General features: G+C 40.0%; 1 protein-coding gene across 2 annotated transcripts in view; it reads left to right on the top strand.

The window, feature by feature from the left end:
* The first annotated feature begins 598 nt into the window (after window positions 1-598).
* SLC39A10 (solute carrier family 39 member 10) overlaps window positions 599-11,451 on the top strand; it is a 59,134-nt gene continuing 48,281 nt past the window's right edge. Inside the window, exon 1 of one of the 2 annotated variants that reach the window (XM_071561709.1) lies at window positions 599-684. The gene's annotated coding sequence lies outside the window, so the exon portion shown is untranslated. Of the gene's footprint in view, window positions 685-8,645; window positions 8,729-11,451 lie in introns of those variants that run through there. The other variant, XM_071561711.1, reaches the window with a different exon arrangement.

Genomic DNA, 11,451 nt, shown 5'->3' with positions numbered 1-11,451 from the left:
CATGCCTGAACTTAGTTTGTAATGTTGAAGCAACTTATGACAGACAGATATTTGATATATACTTAGATATGTACAGCTGGTAACTTAAGTTCATCATACTAATTGTATTTAGTTAAATGTGCAGTTTTTCCAGCAGAAATACAAAAAATAGAGGTATTATGTCTGAACAAACTACCTGTAATTAGTTCCTGTCAAAACTGAAGAAAAAGCAACAGGAAACAAGTTAACTCTCTTAATTTAATGATAGTTAATGTTCTATTGTCTGATGTGAGAAAAAAAAAAAAAAGGACATAATTTACTACTACCATAATAGTATTCGGTAGTGCAGAAATTACCTCACAATTATATAACCACGTCCTTTGCACACTGTGGTGCCTTTTGTTTGTAAATCATCTCAGGGGAATCCACTAAGTCACTACCGTCACTCAGAGAGGTGGGAATTCTCTGCGCTTTTCGTGATCAGCTTTTTTCCCAAAAGTGCCCTGTTTCATGGTCACTTCCTGGTAGCAGTGTCATGGAAACATCCTCCATGTGTTTGAGACTTCCTCCATAAAGTGTTGTCCCAGGAGTCTCCTATGGCACTGCTGTGGGTGGCAGGCTCAGGGAATGCTTTACACTTATTAGAGTAAATCTCAAGTCTCTTTTCTCTCCCTGTGAAGACAGAGCCCAGTCATCTCCAGGATAGTAAGTATAATGGGATATTTAATTTCTTTCTGTTCTCCTTGGTGAGCACACAGTATGTTACCAGACAATGAAAGGGTGAAATTCTCAGAATTCTTAAGTTGCAGATGCAGAACAAGTATTTGAGTTCACTTCAATCTCCTTAATTCTAAAGATGTAGTTGTAAAAGCAAGGATGAAATATGGTTAATTTATAAACCCAGAATTACAGGAAAACAATTAGCTTGTCCTGTGTCACAGACTGCTTGTGAAACATCAGGGAGAGAAAAGATAGAAGTATTCCTCCATCTTGTAAACAGAAGCAATGAATCTGGAAATATAAGCTCATACTTTTAGATTGAAATTCATTGTGGGCATAAAATATTCACCCAGGAAATTGGTTCATAAGTGGGAGGCATGCTATCAGATGTGATAATGATAGATCATTCCTTTTATTAATTCAAAAGTGGTGTAGTTTTGCAAGTTCTTCACATAGGAGGGCTGGGTGTTACAGCTCTAAGGAGAGCTTTATGAGGTGGGAACAAAGTCTGTTGCACACTAAATGCACTCAGCAGCTTGAGGAATAGCATGTGGCTGCCTGGCAGTGTGTGCCATTTACTTTGCAAACAGGAAGCCTGATCAGTAAAGAGCTGCTGGATGATCAGAAGAAAAAGAACAGGCATGTATGGAATTAAAGAGAAGAATATCGCTGTGTCAGGTGTGTTGAGCAACAAGGAATGAGAGAAATCTGCTGTTAGTGTGTTCAGCACCAGTCTTTAATGACACCTCATCACCATTTTCCCATCATTCATGTATAGATGGTAATGGCATAAGCTCAGAAGCAGGTCAAAAAGAAACAACTAAATTACATCACTTCCTTTTGAACTGTTCTTTACAGTGGTTTTAGACATTAAATAGATGAATAGTAATGTGCAGGTGGCAGAGTAAAAGATAACTTAGCTGTCCCAAATGCATTCACCAAACAAAAAGTGTTATTGCATATTTGCTACATTCTGATCAGCTAAGGAATCTTATAGCATGCATAAAAGTATTTACTTTTTTAGATTAAGAAATGTGTTATATAATTCAAAATTTAATTTGCCAGTGATGGATCATCAGTAGCTGTAGTCAAGCAAGAGTTAAAGCTGCCACCTCTAGGGATGGCAAGACCATAGTATCCCCCCAAAACAATTTTTAGAGGGATAGAGTTCAGGGAGCAGAAGGGATAGTCTTCCTGAATCCATTTTTACAAACTGGTGCAGAGTCTGATTTCAGATGTGGTCTGATCTTGCATGAACTTCACATAAACTGAGTTATGCAATTAAATCAGACTAGCAGGTTGCATATGCACATGAAATACCAGGTTGCATGATAAGCTGTGTGAAAAAAAGCATCAGCCTGGGTCTTGAATTGCTTGAAAAGAAAGGGTGTATCACATTACAGCAGGTTAAAACTTTATGTAGAGTTCTGGAGCACCATTAGCATAATCTATGTACCGTCTAGGCAGATGATGATTGCTCCTGGATAGGCCTAAAGGAAATGAACGTTTTGAAAGCTTAAAGGGGTGATTCATGGCAAGGAGGCGGGAATTCTGAAGTCATTTGGGACTGAACAAATGTTAGGACATCCTTCTCAGGAGGATGGAGTGAGGAGAAAGCTCTGACTCTTAACCTTAAAATAAGGATTATCAAAACTAGGCTCCCTATATCCTTGAGGATACAAACTGTGCAGAAGGAACATTGGGTTTAAGGCTGTAACAGCATATTGTATGGATAAAGGGGAAGTAGAAGAAAATCTTGTTTTTGCAATAAGCAGATTTTTGTATGGCTCCCTCTCAATTTTGTCTTCTGTCTGTAAATGCTTGGCATGTAATTCAGTTATCTATTTTGCTTGAACAATCTTGCCACATGTTCTTAAATAACCTGGATTTTAATTACTTCAAGACACCTAATACCAAGGTTGCCACCCTATACAGGCATGGTAAACTATAAACTGGGATGCTGGACTGTTTTCATAATGTGCCCTTCCACTCCACTATCACCCTAACATATCCAAAGAATAAGCATTTGTACCTCCATTAAGGTGCATGGGCTACTGTAGAGGTGACAGTTCACCCTGTGGGTCAAAGAAACATCTTTGGCTTGGCAGTGACAGCCAAGAAGCTCCTTGGCAAACATTAAAAAGTGTAGAGCAGGGCCTGTGCCCCCAGGAGTATTGCTGAGCTTTGGCAGCTTTCTGCTCTGGTGTCAGCTGCTGTGAATGCTATTCCACAAGGTGTGGGAACGTGAGCTGTATTTTACAGACAGGGTACATTGACTTAAGCATTGAAACCTTCCCCATGCCTGTCCCTCTTGAGAGTCTAGTCCTCAGTAATATCAAGGCTTTCAAAAGTGTAATCATCTTGCTTAAATTGTACCTTGCGTAAATGTTTTTATGTCTTTACTTTTATATTATGAATATTCAGGCTCCTAACCAAAACTAGTAACTAATGCTGTAGCAATACTACCTACAATACCAAAGGTGCCAATTAATCAACAATACCTTCTTTGGAGATTATGTATTTTGATAAGCTTCAGGCAGTTCAGAAGCAAAGTCATCACTGAGGAAGGTTTAAGGGGTTTGGGTTTTTTTCCTTAACTGGAACTGGACTAGCTCAAAATCAATCTTGATAAATTTTAAAGAGTCTTGCCAGTTCAAATTTCTTTTTAAGGTTTGAAGTACTGCTTAACCTTTCACTCTATCAAACTTGTTCTTTTAAGGTCATTGCGCTTGTTCAGGCAACAAAACTTCCCCATGACTTTTTCACTAATCACTTTTGCTGTCTCTCAGTTCCCTTTTCCTTTTCAGCTTGTACTCATATTTTTAAAATCTATTTCTATTCATTCAATTTACATCCTCATCTTTATTACAGAGTATCCATTGCCTTTATGATTTCTTCCTTGGTCCAAGAGACATATTTCGGTTTTGATGGGGTATTTTTTTCTTCGATTGGTTGGTGGGTTGGTTTTTTTAATATTTCTGATTATCATCTTCTCCCCCATCATTTGGCTTATTCTCATTATTATACTCTCTAACTCATTCTATTAAGCTTCCATTTAAACACTAATATCTCGTTCCAGGTGCAGCTGTGTTAAAGTAGCACTGGCCATTAAATTATTTAAAAGTAAAGGCATGACTTGTACTCCTTCTTTCTAAAGAAAATTAGAGCCAGGGTGAAACCAACTGTTAAAAACGCTATACTGTGTTTCTAGTTGTGCATCTCTTCTGGACTGGGATACTTTTTGTGCTCCTAATTACAACCTCCTAGCCAGGATATTGCAAGCCTCTTTTAACTCTTGTTAGCGTACATTAATTATTTGTACTCGTTTACAAGTCTTGTTCAGCAGAAATGATACTGCTAATTAAGTGTGTCTAACTGAAACACTAAGTGCACTTTTAGGTCTACACAGGAGAACAACTAATAATCAAAGATAGTAAATGTTTTGAATACTAGATGTATTAAATGGCTTCTTGGTGTTGCCTCTCTTTTCTCATCATTGGTTTTAAGTCACTGTTACTGCCTCTGCATAGGGTTGCAGTAGCACCAGAAATTACAGAGTGCTGCTCTTTTCTTTTTCTTTTATGTCATTATTTATAATACAGGTAATGTTAAATTGAAGGGTCAAATGAATGTTCATTGTCCAGAACAAGATCCTCTAAACACCATTGAAAAAGAGCTCTAGAAAAATATGGCTAATATGTTATGCAGCTTGAAGGGCCTGTCTGCCCAAAGCGGAAGACAGGAATCCTCTTCTTGCCTGGGGAGAAGTGGCCTGTAGAGAAACTGGCACACTTCAGGGTTACTGCCTGTCAGTACAGGATGTCTGTAATGCCAGGGCACCCTTTGCTGTGTCACAAACAGGGAACATCAGACCTCCTGCATGTAAGCTGCAGTAGGATGCCTGCCCAAAAGAAGGCACAGAGTTCCAGAGAAAAGCCAATCACAGGTGAAATCCCTTGTGCCATTGCAGGTATCTGCAATAAACACACAAAAGCAGCTCCAAAGCCTTTCACTGAGAACAGGATCAATATACCAAAGCTGTTCATTCTCTCAAACAAGGTTCTGTGTAGGATCTAAAGATTCCTGGAAAGCATAAAAGTATCATTGGCTGGATCATCTCACATTGGGAGATGTTCCATGGGATGCCCATGTGTGTCATATTTGAATAGTAAGACTGCTAGAGAGCTTGCCATAGTTGAGGTAATTCTCTATTTTAGACTTTTTCCCAGAGATATGACAGTGGGAGAAATAAATTAGGATCTGGAATCCTAATCTACTCAAAGCCTGAATGTTAGGAAGAGGGACTTATGAATGACAAATAGTTAGCACTGCTTTCCAAGACTTCAGGGACATTACTGTACAGTAATATAACTGCCAAAGCTGAAGATAAAAAGGATTTCTCATAACTTGTATCACTTCAAAAATTGGTTAAACATGTCAAATTAGCTACTTTAATGTTCTCACACACTTTCTTTCAGGCATACTTCCAGCTCAGTAATGCCTTTTGAATTTTCCCTAAAATACTATTTCAACGCATCAGCCATCCACCTTTGCAAAGGGGAAGGTGGGAGCAGAAAGCTCTTTGACACTGCCAATTCCTTTAGGCACCTAACTCAAGTGGCACTTGAATGTTCCAGAATAGTTTCCATTTTCCATTTCAGGTCAAACCTTTTATTTTCTGCTATTAAAGCAGAGAACATACAATTATGTGTGTTTTCCTTGTCTTTAATTTTGTCTGAAACTGATTCTGACCCTTTGATTTTAACTACCCTGAGACAATCTTGAACTACATTTTCAAACCCTCTGTGAAGCAGACCCATGATGTACATCTTAATTGTATCTTTCAAATTGAGGATTCCTGCTGTCCAGTCTTCAGATATATTTGAACTGCATCCTCAAATAGAGGTTTGTAGTTAACACACACCTCCTCATGCTCCCCACCCCACCAAGTCTTTCTGTGGAGCAATGTCTCCAAACAAGAAGAGCACAATTCCAGTTCAGATGTGAAGCAGCCAGTAGACTGTTACCCCTTCAATCCTCTCAGGAGAGAATTGAGGGCAAGGCAGTGAATCTGGTTAAGAGCATTAGTTGCTCACTTTGTGCCTTTCTTTTATGACACCTCTCAAATGTGTACCCATCCATATAAACAAACGAGACACAAAAGAGCAATTAGATTAGCAGAATTCCCAAACTCATGGCTTTATGAAACTGGATCTGTCTTGTCTTGGGCAAGAAGAGTATGGCTAGGCTTCATGAATGATGATTTGGGAAGGGCTCTACCCACATGGGTGTGCCCTTCCAGCTTGCACATTGGATTTTTTAGGTGAGGCACCTCCTGCGCAGAACTGGCCCCACCCTTTAACTCCTGAGGTTCATCTGCCACAGCCGAGCGAGCTTGGACAGTGACAGTGAAGTCCCTCAGGACTAGAGCCTACAGCCCCCTGGTATTCCCAGGAGGTCTCCCATCCAAGTACTAACCGGGCCTGACCCTGCTTGACTTCCAGATTGGGTGTCAGGAGGGCATTTAACTGCTTTGGCCAAGAATAATCATTATTATAATTCCATCTGATTAAGAATGCTTACCACCTTCTCAACAATTTGTTCACTCTTATCTCTATTGGTATGTTTTCCTATATCCTTCTCCAATTCCTTATCACCAGTTGCAAGCTCTGGAGGAAAACAACAAGAGGCAGGACTAATGGGCCCACTTTCACACACCACCTCCAGTAAACATGCACCCGAATAAAAGTCTTCAGTTGTAAGAAGGAATAATAGAAGGTAAAAATTACAGCTCAGGACAGGTAAATCTCTGACTGACTCCTCAGATGAAGGACATAGAGAGGCAAATCTCTGACTCCTCAGATGAAGGACATTGCACGCATTCCCTGCAATGATGTTCTAAGTCCATCTCCTCTTACTGTACACCTTAATGCTACTCAATCCATATAGTTTTGGCATAATTATTGGCTTAACCTTAAACCATCCTCTCTCGCACAAACGAAGAAAGGACCTTGCCCTGTGCATAGGTGAGGTGTCAACTCTCTACAGTGAAGAGGGACCTACTCCTGTTACTGCAAGGAGAAACCTCATGCAGATAGTGGAATTAAGCTAGTCTAAAAATACATCCAGCATCTTCTCTCTAGCAGGGAAAGACAGCTCACTGCTGGGATTAAAAATACAGCTCTACTGGCTGAAAGGGTTTTTCTTGTCCCTGTTTCTCTCTGTGTCAAAAAAATTCACCTGAAAAACTCTAAGCTTAGAGTTGATTGTATGAATAAACGTTCTGAATAAGGAAATAAAAGAAAATACCATCATTAATTTTAGCTATTGTGAGGATTTCTAAAACAAACCAGTTACTCTCACAAGAGATATCTCTATCAAGAGATATCACACTCTGGAAAGAACAGGGTAATTTATCCTTGACAATAAAAAGTATAAGGCATGTATTTTCCAGATTTATGTCAGATAAATTATGAAGCTATCTCTTATTTTCAGTTTACTGATCATTAATCTATCTGGTAAAACCCCAACCTCCAAATAAAGAAAAAAAAACACGTGATCATATGAGAAGTGTCAATCATTGGAGACAAAGTCTGTTAACAAGCTGAGTGCTGTGTACCTAATTATGTTTGGATGAGCTAACTGCTCTCTGAACATGCCTTTCTGGGCTTCAGCTAGAAAACCATCCTCAGGGCACAGCTACTTTTCTATTCCCACTGAACTGCCTTTAATCTAGTAAACTTCCACATCTGACCTCAACAAATATTTTATTCCCTCAATGACAGGATGCTTTGCTTCATTCTTCTGCAAGACCACTTGCGCTGATTCCATCTCTGCATTACACAGGTTTGGATTTGGCTGTATCTGTGAATATATAGATATCTATGTGGCCATATGACATGATATATCTATGAATATATCGTATGAACATGAGCAAAAGAAGGCAAAGCAAAGAGGCAGACAGTACATAATTTCTGGAAGAGCTGGGCTGCATACTTTTCTGCAACAGCTTCTGGCAGTTGAAAGCAATCAAACACCTTGCTGCATACAGTAAAATAAATTCAGAAATTTTTTGTGATGGCTTAAAAAAACTAAATGCTCAAACAATTTTCTTGAAGGGAGTGAGAGGGAAGGGAACCTTTCTTCATGTGCAAAGATCTCTATGGGAAAGAAAACAAGTCGTGCCTCTTAATGATAGCTGAGCATTATGGATGTTGGGTTTATGTTTTATATTTTTCTCTCATTGTCATCAAAAAATTCTCTAATGAAATGGAACCCTGAAAAACAAAACTAACTCTGAAGTTTAGTTCAGTGTATATTGAATTGAGCATATCACAGCTTGGTATATTACATTTCTCATACAGCCATATAATATTTGGCATAATATTTCCCTGCATACTAGAGGAGCGTAAACGTTATTATCAAATGGAGAAAGAAACACTGTCATCTTGGTTCATACTGAATTCAGTGTGGATGAAGCATTGCTTTAAAAAAGCAGATTTGTTATGTTGTTATAGTGGTTGTTATGGTGTCACATACTTGGCAGAAATTAAGGTGGGTTTTTTGGAGGTGGGCTGGTTGTTGGGTTTTTTTTTAACATGCATGCAGTGTACCTAAAGAAATAGTGTCTTTCGAAATGCCTGGCTTCTAGCATCTAGGACTTCTCTGTAAATGGCAGAATCTGGAAAAGATCTAAATGCTTGGTAGTCTCACAGTTTAAAACATTCTTTTTCCTCCCACACCCCCCTAACCCCACCATTCACATACACACCAGCTTGATGTCATGCCATGTTCTACCTTCTGTAACAAATGTTCTTGTCCTAATTTGGTGTATGATCACAACCACATTTTTCGGTAATGACTTTGACATGCAAAGGACATGATTCAGCAGGACCCTAAAGCCTCACTGGTAGCACATTTACATTCCTATTGATTTGAAAGGAGCTACTAAGCAACTGAGCGAGGTAAATACTTGGCCCCATAAAGCCAGGAAAATGCTTTAAACTCTTGAATTAGAGCCTGAAAAGGGGTAAGTACTGTGTTTCTTTATGAACTTCTTTTATCATCATTTTCAGGGAAAAACTTAAACCAAGTGGACTTCTGGGTTCACAAAGTGACTACTGGAAATGATTGTTTCAGGGTAATAGAAACTTAGAAATCTTTGTTCCACGTTCTCTTGGAACTCCACCAGCCACAAGCACAATGGGGGGCGGAGGGAGGAAAGGCTCACATCCCATTGTCTCCACAGGACTCCCTGTTCCCTGCTGAACAGCAGTGTCACTTTTTCCGACAGCTTACAGATTTGTCAGAGGGATAGCAACTTTCTGCCAAAGATAATGGATATGTTTTGAGTGTATGGGTAAAGACGAAAATTGTGTCACTCACATATGGCTTGTTTTTTAAGCATCTCAGTAACAATTCCTTCCTTGTGGTTTGTGAATGCTTTGCTGTCCTTGACACTAAACTGTATTAAATCCTAGCTTCAAACATTTCAACAAAGTCGCTTAGCTATAGATACCTCAAAATGGTGTACATTACTTTCTATATTTTTTTTGAAGATCAGTGTTGAAGTTCTCTAAAAAGCTCTAGCTGTCAGCTTGTTTATGAGGGAGGCTTCTGGTGTCCGTTTTTTCTCCTTCTAGAATGTGGCAAAGTGACACTAAAGGAAAACATTTTCTGCCTCCTTTCTGAATTTATATTAACAATGTGCTTTTTTTCCGAAAACAGGAGAGTTCAAGACCATAAAAATATTATTGCTAAATTTTAATCCCCTGAAAATAAGGTCAGGCTAAAGCAAACAAAGTCCATTGAGGAGAAGCTGTTTTTATTAAGGCCTTAACTTCAGTGATTCTGTGAAACTGCTCCGGCGTAAATTCTCTGTGCAAATGTCAAATAGGAAAGTGCTTTCAAGCTGTCTCCTCCTGCATGGTATGGAAGGATAATTGGTTTAAAACCTAATGCTGAGAGAATTATTCTTCAAGAGTATCTCAGGAACAGCATGCATATGTATTTTAGAGCCTCTGTACCACCAGGGCATGTCTGGCTGAGAGAGACAATGTAATAGCAGTCCGTGGCTAGAGACTTCAAGGGCCCACAGGGAGAAGAGTGACTGGGGAGTGAAGAGAAATAGTTACCTTAAGTTTTACACTTGACCCTTTATCAGCAACAGATTTTTCTTATTTGTTCCTCTGTACTTGTCACTATTCAGTTACAATTCCACCTTGGCAAGTACTGCCACAGAGGAACCATCAGGACCAGTTTAAGTACTGCATATCCTGTCCTTCAAAAAAAAACAAAACATCAAACAATCTTGCACTTGGCTTTGTTGAACCTCATGAAGTTCACTGGGACCCACCTCTCAGGTCTGTGCAGGTCCCTCTGGAGTACATCCCTCCCCTGCAATGTGTCACCCCCACCACACAGCTCGGTGGTGTCAGCAAATTTACTGAGGGTGCACTCAATGCCACTGTGCCTGTCAACAAGATGTTAAACAGTGCCCATCCCAATGTCAACCCCCGAGGAACACCACCTGTCACTGGTCCACTTGGACAGGGAGCCGTTGACTCTGCGTGTGACCATCTACCTCTTTATCCACCAAGTGATCCATTGTCAAATCCACATCCCTCCAGTTTAGAGACAAGTATGTCATGAGGGACAAACATTAAATGCTTTGCTCCTCTTCATGCAGGGAATGTCCACTGCTCTTCCCTTATCCACCAGCACTGTAACCTCACTGTAGGAGACCACCAGATTTGTCAGACATGATTTGCCCTTAGCAAAGCCATGCTGGCTGCCATCACTCACTTCCTCACTTTCCATATGTCTTAGCATAGTTTACAGGAGAATCTGCTCCGTGATCTTGCCAGGCACCAGGATGAGGTCACTGGCCAGTAGATTATGCTCTGTTGAAGAATACACTATCAGAAAAGCACAAGGAAACGCTCTCCCCAGAAAAAACAGAATAACTGGTCTGGTTTTCTGCAACTGGAAACCAGAATGTCTGTCTCTTTGGGGCCTCTGCCCAGGTGAGACCATAAATTTAAGTCATGCTGGGAAAAAGAAGGCAGGTTACTTTAGGATATCAGAAAAAAATTCTTTCCAGAGAGAGTAATCAGGCATTGGAATGGCCTGCCTAGAGAGGGGGTGGATTCACCATCCCTGGAGGTTTTTAAACTGAGATTGGATGTGGCACTGAGTGCCATGATCTAGTAAAGGGACTGGAGTGGACCAAGGGTTGGACTTGATGATCTTGGAGGTCTTTTCCAACCCAATCAATTCTATGATTCTATGATTGTGCAGATTCTTGAAAATATAAGCTATTGCTTTATGAAAACTGAATCAGCTCTGAAAAGGCTTCTGTGGCCAAGTTATTTTCACTGTATATGTCAAACTTCCAGAAAGCAGATTTTCTGAAGGTAAGAGAGCAGAGTTGTGCGTTGTCCTTAGATGGCATTATAACCCAAAATGGCTGGGTGACCTCACTGGTGGTTCCAGCCAAAGGGCTGAACGAACACGAGCCATAACAAGACAGAAAGCTGTGGTATATGTGAGGAAGACAGAACTGTTATGGGTGCAATGAACAGGCAGAGATGTTTGGGGGCAATTCCATCTGCCTCTGGCAAATTCTTGATGCCTTGTTATTTTCTCCTCGCTCAGCTTTCTGTATGACTGCTGATCAGGTTTTATTAGAATGAAGACTGATTCTGTCTTTTGCCATCAGGAGGGCATTGACTTTTGAAATTAATGCAGTTT

Source organism: Pithys albifrons, chromosome 8 (genome assembly GCF_047495875.1).
Source record: "Pithys albifrons albifrons isolate INPA30051 chromosome 8, PitAlb_v1, whole genome shotgun sequence".
Lineage (NCBI taxonomy): Eukaryota > Metazoa > Chordata > Aves > Passeriformes > Thamnophilidae > Pithys > Pithys albifrons.
This window is presented reverse-complemented; position numbering and strand designations above follow the sequence as displayed.